The following is a 15,002-nucleotide window of genomic DNA, read 5'->3' on the forward strand; positions in this document are numbered from 1 at the left end:
CCCATGTAGGATTACCCATACTTTTGTCCTTAAGAGGACCAGAAGTTGTGTGTGTGTGTGTGTGTGTGTGTGTTTTAAAACACCATTCCATCAACCTTTTTAGCCACGGTTACTGCTCACAACCAGAAGACACAAGTAAACCCACCTGACCTCCTGAAATTCTGTTCTGTCAGGTGTTCCTAACTTATACAAAGGACTTTAGGAGGACGAAGGACCTAAAAGTCAGGCGAAATGGTCCTAGATCCAAGGAAATGTTTTAGATCAGCCTCAGTTTCTTAAATAGTCTGCATTAACATCATCAGTTCCACGTCTGTGTGGAGCTGATCTTGAGGACTCCTTAATCAGCAGGCGGGTACAACAATAAAGTGTTTAATATTACAATACAGGCGAAAATTCAGACACCTTGTCATAGGCTCACCTTGTCCAGGGACCCAAGCATGCTGCCTTTCACCTCTCAGAGCCCTTCACCTAACCTACTGTGCAGCTGTCTCACCTTTAATATCACTGTTCCACAGGCAGCATGATGTCACAATGTTCCTTGTCTGTAGCCTGAACCATGAGCCTTTGCAACCCTGGCATAATCTACATACTTCCAATTGGTGAAGTCTTGGACCACAAATGCAGTGAAGAATAATGGATTGTTACTCTTCATGCATTTTTGCCCATTGGCTCAGATTTGAATGCTTACTGGCCATACGAGCATCTCTGCCAGGCCACCCTATGTCTAGAGACCGTAGATTTAGAGAGTTTATAAACATTGTAGGTTCATCAATGAAGTGTGCTCGCTTCGGCGGCACATATACTAAAATTGGAACGATACAGAGAAGATTAGCATGGCCCCTGCGCAAGGATGACACGCAAATTCGTGAAGCGTTCCATATTTTTACCAGCTTTCAGGAGAGAAATGTTCTATGTTTTCAAGACTAATTGAAATAATAAAGCAGGTTCCAGTGCTTTCCTCCTAATATCTATTTTTCAATTCGTCCCTCCTCAACATTTTTAATGTATTTACCTCGCAGTAATGAAGGTGCACTCTATGGCCAGCTGCATTTAGCAAGGAAGCCTGCAGGACTTCTGGGACTTTTCTTTCCCTTCTTCAGCCTCCCTGTCATTATTCTTCACAACCCCCAAATCTATACTGCTGCCAGCGATGCGTTGCTTTGTGGGAAGCAAGAGAAAGAGAAGGGGAGGGCCTATGCAAATGATGGCCTCAGGGCTGTCTGGGAGTCCCTTTTCAGCAGTACTGTTAAAATCCGCCTTGCAACCAGATTGGTCGGGTAAGCTGAAAAACACCAGGCATGATTGGGCACCAGGTCCTCTAGGCCCTTGGAGGACATATCAGCGCTGCATCCCTCAGTTTCTGAGGTCCAAGAAATGTTCACCCTCCACCCTAATAGAGAGGTCTTGGCCAATCGTGGGCAGAAGGGAGCAGGGCAAGATGCTCATGATCCTGCTCTAATAATGAACTGCCTTCCTCTCTCCTTACCTGTGGTTCTGCCTGGCTGCTTTGTTCCAGTTGTAGGCCTACATCCCACAGGCAATTTGCTTGTCCCTCTCACACATGTAAATGGGTCAGCACTCAAGTGCACACACCTGCCTGCACCCACAGACCCTCTCACACACACTTTTCTCAACAAGATTTTTTCCTAGTTTAGAGACTCAGAGACCCATGTTGAAATACAAAAGCAGCACACCACATGACGGCCTTCACATAGAATCCAGCAGCAAATGGGAAACTTTTAACTGGCCTTGGTCCTATTACTGCAGCCCTACCATGGAACGACTGCTGGATGAGTCCTGCTCGAGAATATTGAACCTACAACAAGTCTGAGGTAAATAAGAATTCCACAGGAATACCATAAAACAGGGACCTATGACCCTTTCGAGCCAGATAGGAGTCGAACCTACAATCTTCTGATCCGTAGTCAGACGTGTTATCCATTGCGCCACTGGCCCCATGTAGGATTACCCATACTTTTGTCCTTAAGAGGACCAGAAGTTGTGTGTGTGTGTGTGTGTTTTAAAACACCATTCCATCAACCTTTTTAGCCACGTTTACTGCTCACAACCAGAAGACACAAGTAAACCCACCTGACCTCCTGAAATTCTGTTCTGTCAGGTGTTCCTAACTTATACAAAGGACTTTAGGAGGACGAAGGACCTAAAAGTCAGGCGAAATGGTCCTAGATCCAAGGAAATGTTTTAGATCAGCCTCAGTTTCTTAAATAGTCTGCATTAACATCATCAGTTCCACGTCTGTGTGGAGCTGATCTTGAGGACTCCTTAATCAGCAGGCGGGTACAACAATAAAGTGTTTAATATTACAATACAGGCGAAAATTCAGACACCTTGTCATAGGCTCACCTTGTCCAGGGACCCAAGCATGCTGCCTTTCACCTCTCAGAGCCCTTCACCTAACCTACTGTGCAGCTGTCTCACCTTTAATATCACTGTTCCACAGGCAGCATGATTTCACAATGTTCCTTGTCTGTAGCCTGAACCATGAGCCTTTGCAACCCTGGCATAATCTACATACTTCCAATTGGTGAAGTCTTGGACCACAAATGCAGTGAAGAATAATGGATTGTTACTCTTCATGCATTTTTGCCCATTGGCTCAGATTTGAATGCTTACTGGCCATACGAGCATCTCTGCCAGGCCACCCTATGTCTAGAGACCGTAGATTTAGAGAGTTTATAAACATTGTAGGTTCATCAATGAAGTGTGCTCGCTTCGGCGGCACATATACTAAAATTGGAACGATACAGAGAAGATTAGCATGGCCCCTGCGCAAGGATGACACGCAAATTCGTGAAGCGTTCCATATTTTTACCAGCTTTCAGGAGAGAAATGTTCTATGTTTTCAAGACTAATTGAAATAATAAAGCAGGTTCCAGTGCTTTCCTCCTAATATCTATTTTTCAATTTGTCTCTCCTCAACATTTTTAATGTATTTACCTCGCAGTAATGAAGGTGCACTCTATGGCCAGCTGCATTTAGCAAGGAAGCCTGCAGGACTTCTGGGACTTTTCTTTCCCTTCTTCAGCCTCCCTGTCATTATTCTTCACAACCCCCAAATCTATACTGCTGCCAGCGATGCGTTGCTTTGTGGGAAGCAAGAGAAAGAGAAGGGGAGGGCCTATGCAAATGATGGCCTCAGGGCTGTCTGGGAGTCCCTTTTCAGCAGTACTGTTAAAATCCGCCTTGCAACCAGATTGGTCGGGTAAGCTGAAAAACACCAGGCATGATTGGGCGCCAGGTCCTCTAGGCCCTTGGAGGACATATCGGCGCTGCATCCCTCAGTTTCTGAGGTCCAAGAAATGTTCACCCTCCACCCTAATAGAGAGGTCTTGGCCGATCGTGGGCAGAAGGGAGCAGGGCAAGATGCTCATGATCCTGCTCTAATAATGAACTGCCTTCCTCTCTCCTTACCTGTGGTTCTGCCTGGCTGCTTTGTTCCAGTTGTAGGCCTACATCCCACAGGCAATTTGCTTGTCCCTCTCACACATGTAAATGGGTCAGCACTCAAGTGCACACACCTGCCTGCACCCACAGACCCTCTCACACACACTTTTCTCAACAAGATTTTTTCCTAGTTTAGAGACTCAGAGACCCTTGTTGAAATACAAAAGCAGCACACCACATGACAGCCTTCACATAGAATCCAGCAGCAAATGGGAAACTTTTAACTGGCCGTGGTCCTATTACTGCAGCCCTACCATGGAACGACTGCTGGATGAGTCCTGCTCGAGAATATTGAACCTACAACAAGTCTGAGGTAAATAAGAATTCCACAGGAATACCATAAAACAGGGACCTATGACCCTTTCGAGCCAGACCTACAATCTTCTGATCCGTAGTCAGACGCGTTATCCATTGCGCCACTGGCCCCATGTAGGATTACCCATACTTTTGTCCTTAAGAGGACCAGAAGTTGTGTGTGTGTGTGTGTGTGTGTTTTAAAACACCATTCCATCAACCTTTTTAGCCACGTTTACTGCTCACAACCAGAAGACACAAGTAAACCCACCTGACCTCCTGAAATTCTGTTCTGTCAGGTGTTCCTAACTTATACAAAGGACTTTAGGAGGACGAAGGACCTAAAAGTCAGGCGAAATGGTCCTAAATCCAAGGAAATGTTTTAGATCAGCCTCAGTTTCTTAAATAGTCTGCATTAACATCATCGGTTCCACGTCTGTGTGGAGCTGATCTTGAGGACTCCTTAATCAGCAGGCGGGTACAACAATAAAGTGTTTAATATTACAATACAGGCGAAAATTCAGACACCTTGTCATAGGCTCACCTTGTCCAGGGACCCAAGCATGCTGCCTTTCACCTCTCAGAGCCCTTCACCTAACCTACTGTGCAGCTGTCTCACCTTTAATATCACTGTTCCACAGGCAGCATGATGTCACAATGTTCCTTGTCTGTAGCCTGAACCATGAGCCTTTGCAACCCTGGCATAATCTACATACTTCCAATTGGTGAAGTCTTGGACCACAAATGCAGTGAAGAACAATGGATTGTTACTCTTCATGCATTTTTGCCCATTGGCTCAGATTTGAATGCTTACTGGCCATACGAGCATCTCTGCCAGGCCACCCTATGTCTAGAGACCGTAGATTTAGAGAGTTTATAAACATTGTAGGTTCATCAATGAAGTGTGCTCGCTTCGGCGGCACATATACTAAAATTGGAACGATACAGAGAAGATTAGCATGGCCCCTGCGCAAGGATGACACGCAAATTCGTGAAGCGTTCCATATTTTTACCAGCTTTCAGGAGAGAAATGTTCTATGTTTTCAAGACTAATTGAAATAATAAAGCAGGTTCCAGTGCTTTCCTCCTAATATCTATTTTTCAATTTGTCCCTCCTCAACATTTTTAATGTATTTACCTCGCAGTAATGAAGGTGCACTCTATGGCCAGCTGCATTTAGCAAGGAAGCCTGCAGGACTTCTGGGACTTTTCTTTCCCTTCTTCAGCCTCCCTGTCATTATTCTTCACAACCCCCAAATCTATACTGCTGCCAGCGATGCGTTGCTTTGTGGGAAGCAAGAGAAAGAGAAGGGGAGGGCCTATGCAAATGATGGCCTCAGGGCTGTCTGGGAGTCCCTTTTCAGCAGTACTGTTAAAATCCGCCTTGCAACCAGATTGGTCGGGTAAGCTGAAAAACACCAGGCATGATTGGGCACCAGGTCCTCTAGGCCCTTGGAGGACATATCAGCGCTGCATCCCTCAGTTTCTGAGGTCCAAGAAATGTTCACCCTCCACCCTAATAGAGAGGTCTTGGCCAATCGTGGGCAGAAGGGAGCAGGGCAAGATGCTCATGATCCTGCTCTAATAATGAACTGCCTTCCTCTCTCCTTACCTGTGGTTCTGCCTGGCTGCTTTGTTCCAGTTGTAGGCCTACATCCCACAGGCAATTTGCTTGTCCCTCTCACACATGTAAATGGGTCAGCACTCAAGTGCACACACCTGCCTGCACCCACAGACCCTCTCACACACACTTTTCTCAACAAGATTTTTTCCTAGTTTAGAGACTCAGAGACCCATGTTGAAATACAAAAGCAGCACACCACATGACGGCCTTCACATAGAATCCAGCAGCAAATGGGAAACTTTTAACTGGCCGTGGTCCTATTACTGCAGCCCTACCATGGAACGACTGCTGGATGAGTCCTGCTCGAGAATATTGAACCTACAACAAGTCTGAGGTAAATAAGAATTCCACAGGAATACCATAAAACAGGGACCTATGACCCTTTCGAGCCAGATAGGAGTCGAACCTACAATCTTCTGATCCGTAGTCAGACGTGTTATCCCTTGCGCCACTGGCCCCATGTAGGATTACCCATACTTTTGTCCTTAAGAGGACCAGAAGTTGTGTGTGTGTGTGTGTGTTTTAAAACACCATTCCATCAACCTTTTTAGCCACGTTTACTGCTCACAACCAGAAGACACAAGTAAACCCACCTGACCTCCTGAAATTCTGTTCTGTCAGGTGTTCCTAACTTATACAAAGGACTTTAGGAGGACGAAGGACCTAAAAGTCAGGCGAAATGGTCCTAGATCCAAGGAAATGTTTTAGATCAGCCTCAGTTTCTTAAATAGTCTGCATTAACATCATCAGTTCCACGTCTGTGTGGAGCTGATCTTGAGGACTCCTTAATCAGCAGGCGGGTACAACAATAAAGTGTTTAATATTACAATACAGGCGAAAATTCAGACACCTTGTCATAGGCTCACCTTGTCCAGGGACCCAAGCATGCTGCCTTTCACCTCTCAGAGCCCTTCACCTAACCTACTGTGCAGCTGTCTCACCTTTAATATGTTCCACAGGCAGCATGATGTCACAATGTTCCTTGTCTGTAGCCTGAACCATGAGCCTTTGCAACCCTGGCATAATCTACATACTTCCAATTGGTGAAGTCTTGGACCACAAATGCAGTGAAGAATAATGGATTGTTACTCTTCATGCATTTTTGCCCAGTGGCTCAGATTTGAATGCTTACTGGCCATACGAGCATCTCTGCCAGGCCACCCTATGTCTAGAGACCGTAGATTTAGAGAGTTTATAAACATTGTAGGTTCATCAATGAAGTGTGCTCGCTTCGGCGGCACATATACTAAAATTGGAACGATACAGAGAAGATTAGCATGGCCCCTGCGCAAGGATGACACGCAAATTCGTGAAGCGTTCCATATTTTATACCAGCTTTCAGGAGAGAAATGTTCTATGTTTTCAAGACTAATTGAAATAATAAAGCAGGTTCCAGTGCTTTCCTCCTAATATCTATTTTTCAATTTGTCTCTCCTCAACATTTTTAATGTATTTACCTCGCAGTAATGAAGGTGCACTCTATGGCCAGCTGCATTTAGCAAGGAAGCCTGCAGGACTTCTGGGACTTTTCTTTCCCTTCTTCAGCCTCCCTGTCATTATTCTTCACAACCCCCAAATCTATACTGCTGCCAGCGATGCGTTGCTTTGTGGGAAGCAAGAGAAAGAGAAGGGGAGGGCCTATGCAAATGATGGCCTCAGGGCTGTCTGGGAGTCCCTTTTCAGCAGTACTGTTAAAATCCGCCTTGCAACCAGATTGGTCGGGTAAGCTGAAAAACACCAGGCATGATTGGGCGCCAGGTCCTCTAGGCCCTTGGAGGACATATCGGCGCTGCATCCCTCAGTTTCTGAGGTCCAAGAAATGTTCACCCTCCACCCTAATAGAGAGGTCTTGGCCGATCGTGGGCAGAAGGGAGCAGGGCAAGATGCTCATGATCCTGCTCTAATAATGAACTGCCTTCCTCTCTCCTTACCTGTGGTTCTGCCTGGCTGCTTTGTTCCAGTTGTAGGCCTACATCCCACAGGCAATTTGCTTGTCCCTCTCACACATGTAAATGGGTCAGCACTCAAGTGCACACACCTGCCTGCACCCACAGACCCTCTCACACACACTTTTCTCAACAAGATTTTTTCCTAGTTTAGAGACTCAGAGACCCTTGTTGAAATACAAAAGCAGCACACCACATGACGGCCTTCACATAGAATCCAGCAGCAAATGGGAAACTTTTAACTGGCCGTGGTCCTATTACTGCAGCCCTACCATGGAACGACTGCTGGATGAGTCCTGCTCGAGAATATTGAACCTACAACAAGTCTGAGGTAAATAAGAATTCCACAGGAATACCATAAAACAGGGACCTATGACCCTTTTGAGCCAGATAGGAGTCGAACCTACAATCTTCTGATCCGTAGTCAGACACCTTATCCATTGCGCCACTGGCCCCATGTAGGATTACCCATACTTTTGTCCTTAAGAGGACCAGAAGTTGTGTGTGTGTGTGTGTGTGTGTGTGTTTTAAAACACCATTCCATCAACCTTTTTAGCCACGTTTACTGCTCACAACCAGAAGACACAAGTAAACCCACCTGACCTCCTGAAATTCTGTTCTGTCAGGTGTTCCTAACTTATACAAAGGACTTTAGGAGGACGAAGGACCTAAAAGTCAGGCGAAATGGTCCTAGATCCAAGGAAATGTTTTAGATCAGCCTCAGTTTCTTAAATAGTCTGCATTAACATCATCAGTTCCACGTCTGTGTGGAGCTGATCTTGAGGACTCCTTAATCAGCAGGCGGGTACAACAATAAAGTGTTTAATATTACAATACAGGCGAAAATTCAGACACCTTGTCATAGGCTCACCTTGTCCAGGGACCCAAGCATGCTGCCTTTCACCTCTCAGAGCCCTTCACCTAACCTACTGTGCAGCTGTCTCACCTTTAATATCACTGTTCCACAGGCAGCATGATGTCACAATGTTCCTTGTCTGTAGCCTGAACCATGAGCCTTTGCAACCCTGGCATAATCTACATACTTCCAATTGGTGAAGTCTTGGACCACAAATGCAGTGAAGAATAATGGATTGTTACTCTTCATGCATTTTTGCCCATTGGCTCAGATTTGAATGCTTACTGGCCATACGAGCATCTCTGCCAGGCCACCCTATGTCTAGAGACCGTAGATTTAGAGAGTTTATAAACATTGTAGGTTCATCAATGAAGTGTGCTCGCTTCGGCGGCACATATACTAAAATTGGAACGATACAGAGAAGATTAGCATGGCCCCTGCGCAAGGATGACACGCAAATTCGTGAAGCGTTCCATATTTTTACCAGCTTTCAGGAGAGAAATGTTCTATGTTTTCAAGACTAATTGAAATAATAAAGCAGGTTCCAGTGCTTTCCTCCTAATATCTATTTTTCAATTTGTCCCTCCTCAACATTTTTAATGTATTTACCTCGCAGTAATGAAGGTGCACTCTATGGCCAGCTGCATTTAGCAAGGAAGCCTGCAGGACTTCTGGGACTTTTCTTTCCCTTCTTCAGCCTCCCTGTCATTATTCTTCACAACCCCCAAATCTATACTGCTGCCAGCGATGCGTTGCTTTGTGGGAAGCAAGAGAAAGAGAAGGGGAGGGCCTATGCAAATGATGGCCTCAGGGCTGTCTGGGAGTCCCTTTTCAGCAGTACTGTTAAAATCCGCCTTGCAACCAGATTGGTCGGGTAAGCTGAAAAACACCAGGCATGATTGGGCACCAGGTCCTCTAGGCCCTTGGAGGACATATCAGCGCTGCATCCCTCAGTTTCTGAGGTCCAAGAAATGTTCACCCTCCACCCTAATAGAGAGGTCTTGGCCAATCGTGGGCAGAAGGGAGCAGGGCAAGATGCTCATGATCCTGCTCTAATAATGAACTGCCTTCCTCTCTCCTTACCTGTGGTTCTGCCTGGCTGCTTTGTTCCAGTTGTAGGCCTACATCCCACAGGCAATTTGCTTGTCCCTCTCACACATGTAAATGGGTCAGCACTCAAGTGCACACACCTGCCTGCACCCACAGACCCTCTCACACACACTTTTCTCAACAAGATTTTTTCCTAGTTTAGAGACTCAGAGACCCATGTTGAAATACAAAAGCAGCACACCACATGACGGCCTTCACATAGAATCCAGCAGCAAATGGGAAACTTTTAACTGGCCGTGGTCCTATTACTGCAGCCCTACCATGGAACGACTGCTGGATGAGTCCTGCTCGAGAATATTGAACCTACAACAAGTCTGAGGTAAATAAGAATTCCACAGGAATACCATAAAACAGGGACCTATGACCCTTTCGAGCCAGATAGGAGTCGAACCTACAATCTTCTGATCCGTAGTCAGACGTGTTATCCATTGCGCCACTGGCCCCATGTAGGATTACCCATACTTTTGTCCTTAAGAGGACCAGAAGTTGTGTGTGTGTGTGTGTGTTTTAAAACACCATTCCATCAACCTTTTTAGCCACGTTTACTGCTCACAACCAGAAGACACAAGTAAACCCACCTGACCTCCTGAAATTCTGTTCTGTCAGGTGTTCCTAACTTATACAAAGGACTTTAGGAGGACGAAGGACCTAAAAGTCAGGCGAAATGGTCCTAGATCCAAGGAAATGTTTTAGATCAGCCTCAGTTTCTTAAATAGTCTGCATTAACATCATCAGTTCCACGTCTGTGTGGAGCTGATCTTGAGGACTCCTTAATCAGCAGGCGGGTACAACAATAAAGTGTTTAATATTACAATACAGGCGAAAATTCAGACACCTTGTCATAGGCTCACCTTGTCCAGGGACCCAAGCATGCTGCCTTTCACCTCTCAGAGCCCTTCACCTAACCTACTGTGCAGCTGTCTCACCTTTAATATCACTGTTCCACAGGCAGCATGATGTCACAATGTTCCTTGTCTGTAGCCTGAACCATGAGCCTTTGCAACCCTGGCATAATCTACATACTTCCAATTGGTGAAGTCTTGGACCACAAATGCAGTGAAGAATAATGGATTGTTACTCTTCATGCATTTTTGCCCATTGGCTCAGATTTGAATGCTTACTGGCCATACGAGCATCTCTGCCAGGCCACCCTATGTCTAGAGACCGTAGATTTAGAGAGTTTATAAACATTGTAGGTTCATCAATGAAGTGTGCTCGCTTCGGCGGCACATATACTAAAATTGGAACGATACAGAGAAGATTAGCATGGCCCCTGCGCAAGGATGACACGCAAATTCGTGAAGCGTTCCATATTTTTACCAGCTTTCAGGAGAGAAATGTTCTATGTTTTCAAGACTAATTGAAATAATAAAGCAGGTTCCAGTGCTTTCCTCCTAATATCTATTTTTCAATTTGTCTCTCCTCAACATTTTTAATGTATTTACCTCGCAGTAATGAAGGTGCACTCTATGGCCAGCTGCATTTAGCAAGGAAGCCTGCAGGACTTCTGGGACTTTTCTTTCCCTTCTTCAGCCTCCCTGTCATTATTCTTCACAACCCCCAAATCTATACTGCTGCCAGCGATGCGTTGCTTTGTGGGAAGCAAGAGAAAGAGAAGGGGAGGGCCTATGCAAATGATGGCCTCAGGGCTGTCTGGGAGTCCCTTTTCAGCAGTACTGTTAAAATCCGCCTTGCAACCAGATTGGTCGGGTAAGCTGAAAAACACCAGGCATGATTGGGCGCCAGGTCCTCTAGGCCCTTGGAGGACATATCGGCGCTGCATCCCTCAGTTTCTGAGGTCCAAGAAATGTTCACCCTCCACCCTAATAGAGAGGTCTTGGCCGATCGTGGGCAGAAGGGAGCAGGGCAAGATGCTCATGATCCTGCTCTAATAATGAACTGCCTTCCTCTCTCCTTACCTGTGGTTCTGCCTGGCTGCTTTGTTCCAGTTGTAGGCCTACATCCCACAGGCAATTTGCTTGTCCCTCTCACACATGTAAATGGGTCAGCACTCAAGTGCACACACCTGCCTGCACCCACAGACCCTCTCACACACACTTTTCTCAACAAGATTTTTTCCTAGTTTAGAGACTCAGAGACCCTTGTTGAAATACAAAAGCAGCACACCACATGACAGCCTTCACATAGAATCCAGCAGCAAATGGGAAACTTTTAACTGGCCGTGGTCCTATTACTGCAGCCCTACCATGGAACGACTGCTGGATGAGTCCTGCTCGAGAATATTGAACCTACAACAAGTCTGAGGTAAATAAGAATTCCACAGGAATACCATAAAACAGGGACCTATGACCCTTTCGAGCCAGACCTACAATCTTCTGATCCGTAGTCAGACGCGTTATCCATTGCGCCACTGGCCCCATGTAGGATTACCCATACTTTTGTCCTTAAGAGGACCAGAAGTTGTGTGTGTGTGTGTGTGTGTGTTTTAAAACACCATTCCATCAACCTTTTTAGCCACGTTTACTGCTCACAACCAGAAGACACAAGTAAACCCACCTGACCTCCTGAAATTCTGTTCTGTCAGGTGTTCCTAACTTATACAAAGGACTTTAGGAGGACGAAGGACCTAAAAGTCAGGCGAAATGGTCCTAAATCCAAGGAAATGTTTTAGATCAGCCTCAGTTTCTTAAATAGTCTGCATTAACATCATCGGTTCCACGTCTGTGTGGAGCTGATCTTGAGGACTCCTTAATCAGCAGGCGGGTACAACAATAAAGTGTTTAATATTACAATACAGGCGAAAATTCAGACACCTTGTCATAGGCTCACCTTGTCCAGGGACCCAAGCATGCTGCCTTTCACCTCTCAGAGCCCTTCACCTAACCTACTGTGCAGCTGTCTCACCTTTAATATCACTGTTCCACAGGCAGCATGATGTCACAATGTTCCTTGTCTGTAGCCTGAACCATGAGCCTTTGCAACCCTGGCATAATCTACATACTTCCAATTGGTGAAGTCTTGGACCACAAATGCAGTGAAGAATAATGGATTGTTACTCTTCATGCATTTTTGCCCATTGGCTCAGATTTGAATGCTTACTGGCCATACGAGCATCTCTGCCAGGCCACCCTATGTCTAGAGACCGTAGATTTAGAGAGTTTATAAACATTGTAGGTTCATCAATGAAGTGTGCTCGCTTCGGCGGCACATATACTAAAATTGGAACGATACAGAGAAGATTAGCATGGCCCCTGCGCAAGGATGACACGCAAATTCGTGAAGCGTTCCATATTTTTACCAGCTTTCAGGAGAGAAATGTTCTATGTTTTCAAGACTAATTGAAATAATAAAGCAGGTTCCAGTGCTTTCCTCCTAATATCTATTTTTCAATTTGTCCCTCCTCAACATTTTTAATGTATTTACCTCGCAGTAATGAAGGTGCACTCTATGGCCAGCTGCATTTAGCAAGGAAGCCTGCAGGACTTCTGGGACTTTTCTTTCCCTTCTTCAGCCTCCCTGTCATTATTCTTCACAACCCCCAAATCTATACTGCTGCCAGCGATGCGTTGCTTTGTGGGAAGCAAGAGAAAGAGAAGGGGAGGGCCTATGCAAATGATGGCCTCAGGGCTGTCTGGGAGTCCCTTTTCAGCAGTACTGTTAAAATCCGCCTTGCAACCAGATTGGTCGGGTAAGCTGAAAAACACCAGGCATGATTGGGCACCAGGTCCTCTAGGCCCTTGGAGGACATATCAGCGCTGCATCCCTCAGTTTCTGAGGTCCAAGAAATGTTCACCCTCCACCCTAATAGAGAGGTCTTGGCCAATCGTGGGCAGAAGGGAGCAGGGCAAGATGCTCATGATCCTGCTCTAATAATGAACTGCCTTCCTCTCTCCTTACCTGTGGTTCTGCCTGGCTGCTTTGTTCCAGTTGTAGGCCTACATCCCACAGGCAATTTGCTTGTCCCTCTCACACATGTAAATGGGTCAGCACTCAAGTGCACACACCTGCCTGCACCCACAGACCCTCTCACACACACTTTTCTCAACAAGATTTTTTCCTAGTTTAGAGACTCAGAGACCCATGTTGAAATACAAAAGCAGCACACCACATGACGGCCTTCACATAGAATCCAGCAGCAAATGGGAAACTTTTAACTGGCCGTGGTCCTATTACTGCAGCCCTACCATGGAACGACTGCTGGATGAGTCCTGCTCGAGAATATTGAACCTACAACATGTCTGAGGTAAATAAGAATTCCACAGGAATACCATAAAACAGGGACCTATGACCCTTTCGAGCCAGATAGGAGTCGAACCTACAATCTTCTGATCCGTAGTCAGACGTGTTATCCATTGCGCCACTGGCCCCATGTAGGATTACCCATACTTTTGTCCTTAAGAGGACCAGAAGTTGTGTGTGTGTGTGTGTGTTTTAAAACACCATTCCATCAACCTTTTTAGCCACGTTTACTGCTCACAACCAGAAGACACAAGTAAACCCACCTGACCTCCTGAAATTCTGTTCTGTCAGGTGTTCCTAACTTATACAAAGGACTTTAGGAGGACGAAGGACCTAAAAGTCAGGCGAAATGGTCCTAGATCCAAGGAAATGTTTTAGATCAGCCTCAGTTTCTTAAATAGTCTGCATTAACATCATCAGTTCCACGTCTGTGTGGAGCTGATCTTGAGGACTCCTTAATCAGCAGGCGGGTACAACAATAAAGTGTTTAATATTACAATACAGGCGAAAATTCAGACACCTTGTCATAGGCTCACCTTGTCCAGGGACCCAAGCATGCTGCCTTTCACCTCTCAGAGCCCTTCACCTAACCTACTGTGCAGCTGTCTCACCTTTAATATGTTCCACAGGCAGCATGATGTCACAATGTTCCTTGTCTGTAGCCTGAACCATGAGCCTTTGCAACCCTGGCATAATCTACATACTTCCAATTGGTGAAGTCTTGGACCACAAATGCAGTGAAGAATAATGGATTGTTACTCTTCATGCATTTTTGCCCAGTGGCTCAGATTTGAATGCTTACTGGCCATACGAGCATCTCTGCCAGGCCACCCTATGTCTAGAGACCGTAGATTTAGAGAGTTTATAAACATTGTAGGTTCATCAATGAAGTGTGCTCGCTTCGGCGGCACATATACTAAAATTGGAACGATACAGAGAAGATTAGCATGGCCCCTGCGCAAGGATGACACGCAAATTCGTGAAGCGTTCCATATTTTATACCAGCTTTCAGGAGAGAAATGTTCTATGTTTTCAAGACTAATTGAAATAATAAAGCAGGTTCCAGTGCTTTCCTCCTAATATCTATTTTTCAATTTGTCTCTCCTCAACATTTTTAATGTATTTACCTCGCAGTAATGAAGGTGCACTCTATGGCCAGCTGCATTTAGCAAGGAAGCCTGCAGGACTTCTGGGACTTTTCTTTCCCTTCTTCAGCCTCCCTGTCATTATTCTTCACAACCCCCAAATCTATACTGCTGCCAGCGATGCGTTGCTTTGTGGGAAGCAAGAGAAAGAGAAGGGGAGGGCCTATGCAAATGATGGCCTCAGGGCTGTCTGGGAGTCCCTTTTCAGCAGTACTGTTAAAATCCGCCTTGCAACCAGATTGGTCGGGTAAGCTGAAAAACACCAGGCATGATTGGGCGCCAGGTCCTCTAGGCCCTTGGATGACATATCGGCGCTGCATCCCTCAGTTTCTGAGGTCCAAGAAATGTTCACCCTCCACCCT

The 15,002-nt window shown here is 45.8% G+C and overlaps 8 non-coding genes across 8 annotated transcripts; all 8 read left to right on the forward strand.

Annotated features, from left to right (window-relative positions):
* Window positions 1–778: 778 nt before the first annotated feature.
* Window positions 779–885, forward strand: LOC146818047 (U6 spliceosomal RNA). Its single transcript, XR_014963354.1, has one exon. It is a non-coding gene; the product is annotated as a U6 spliceosomal RNA (small nuclear RNA).
* A 1,839-nt stretch (window positions 886–2,724) lies between these two features.
* Window positions 2,725–2,831, forward strand: LOC146818048 (U6 spliceosomal RNA). Its single transcript, XR_014963355.1, has one exon. It is a non-coding gene; the product is annotated as a U6 spliceosomal RNA (small nuclear RNA).
* Window positions 2,832–4,663: 1,832 nt separating this feature from the next.
* LOC146818049 (U6 spliceosomal RNA) lies at window positions 4,664–4,770 on the forward strand. The gene has a single exon (XR_014963356.1). It is a non-coding gene; the product is annotated as a U6 spliceosomal RNA (small nuclear RNA).
* Window positions 4,771–6,605: 1,835 nt separating this feature from the next.
* LOC146818050 (U6 spliceosomal RNA) lies at window positions 6,606–6,712 on the forward strand. Its single transcript, XR_014964485.1, has one exon. It is a non-coding gene; the product is annotated as a U6 spliceosomal RNA (small nuclear RNA).
* Window positions 6,713–8,560: 1,848 nt separating this feature from the next.
* On the forward strand, window positions 8,561–8,667 carry LOC146818051 (U6 spliceosomal RNA). Its single transcript, XR_014963357.1, has one exon. It is a non-coding gene; the product is annotated as a U6 spliceosomal RNA (small nuclear RNA).
* A 1,839-nt stretch (window positions 8,668–10,506) lies between these two features.
* Window positions 10,507–10,613, forward strand: LOC146818052 (U6 spliceosomal RNA). Its single transcript, XR_014963358.1, has one exon. It is a non-coding gene; the product is annotated as a U6 spliceosomal RNA (small nuclear RNA).
* Window positions 10,614–12,445: 1,832 nt separating this feature from the next.
* On the forward strand, window positions 12,446–12,552 carry LOC146818053 (U6 spliceosomal RNA). The gene has a single exon (XR_014963359.1). It is a non-coding gene; the product is annotated as a U6 spliceosomal RNA (small nuclear RNA).
* A 1,835-nt stretch (window positions 12,553–14,387) lies between these two features.
* On the forward strand, window positions 14,388–14,494 carry LOC146818054 (U6 spliceosomal RNA). Its single transcript, XR_014964486.1, has one exon. It is a non-coding gene; the product is annotated as a U6 spliceosomal RNA (small nuclear RNA).
* Window positions 14,495–15,002: the final 508 nt, after the last annotated feature.

The sequence above is a fragment of the Triturus cristatus genome, chromosome 6, assembly GCF_964204655.1.
Source record: "Triturus cristatus chromosome 6, aTriCri1.1, whole genome shotgun sequence".
Classification (NCBI taxonomy): Eukaryota; Metazoa; Chordata; class Amphibia; order Caudata; family Salamandridae; genus Triturus; species Triturus cristatus.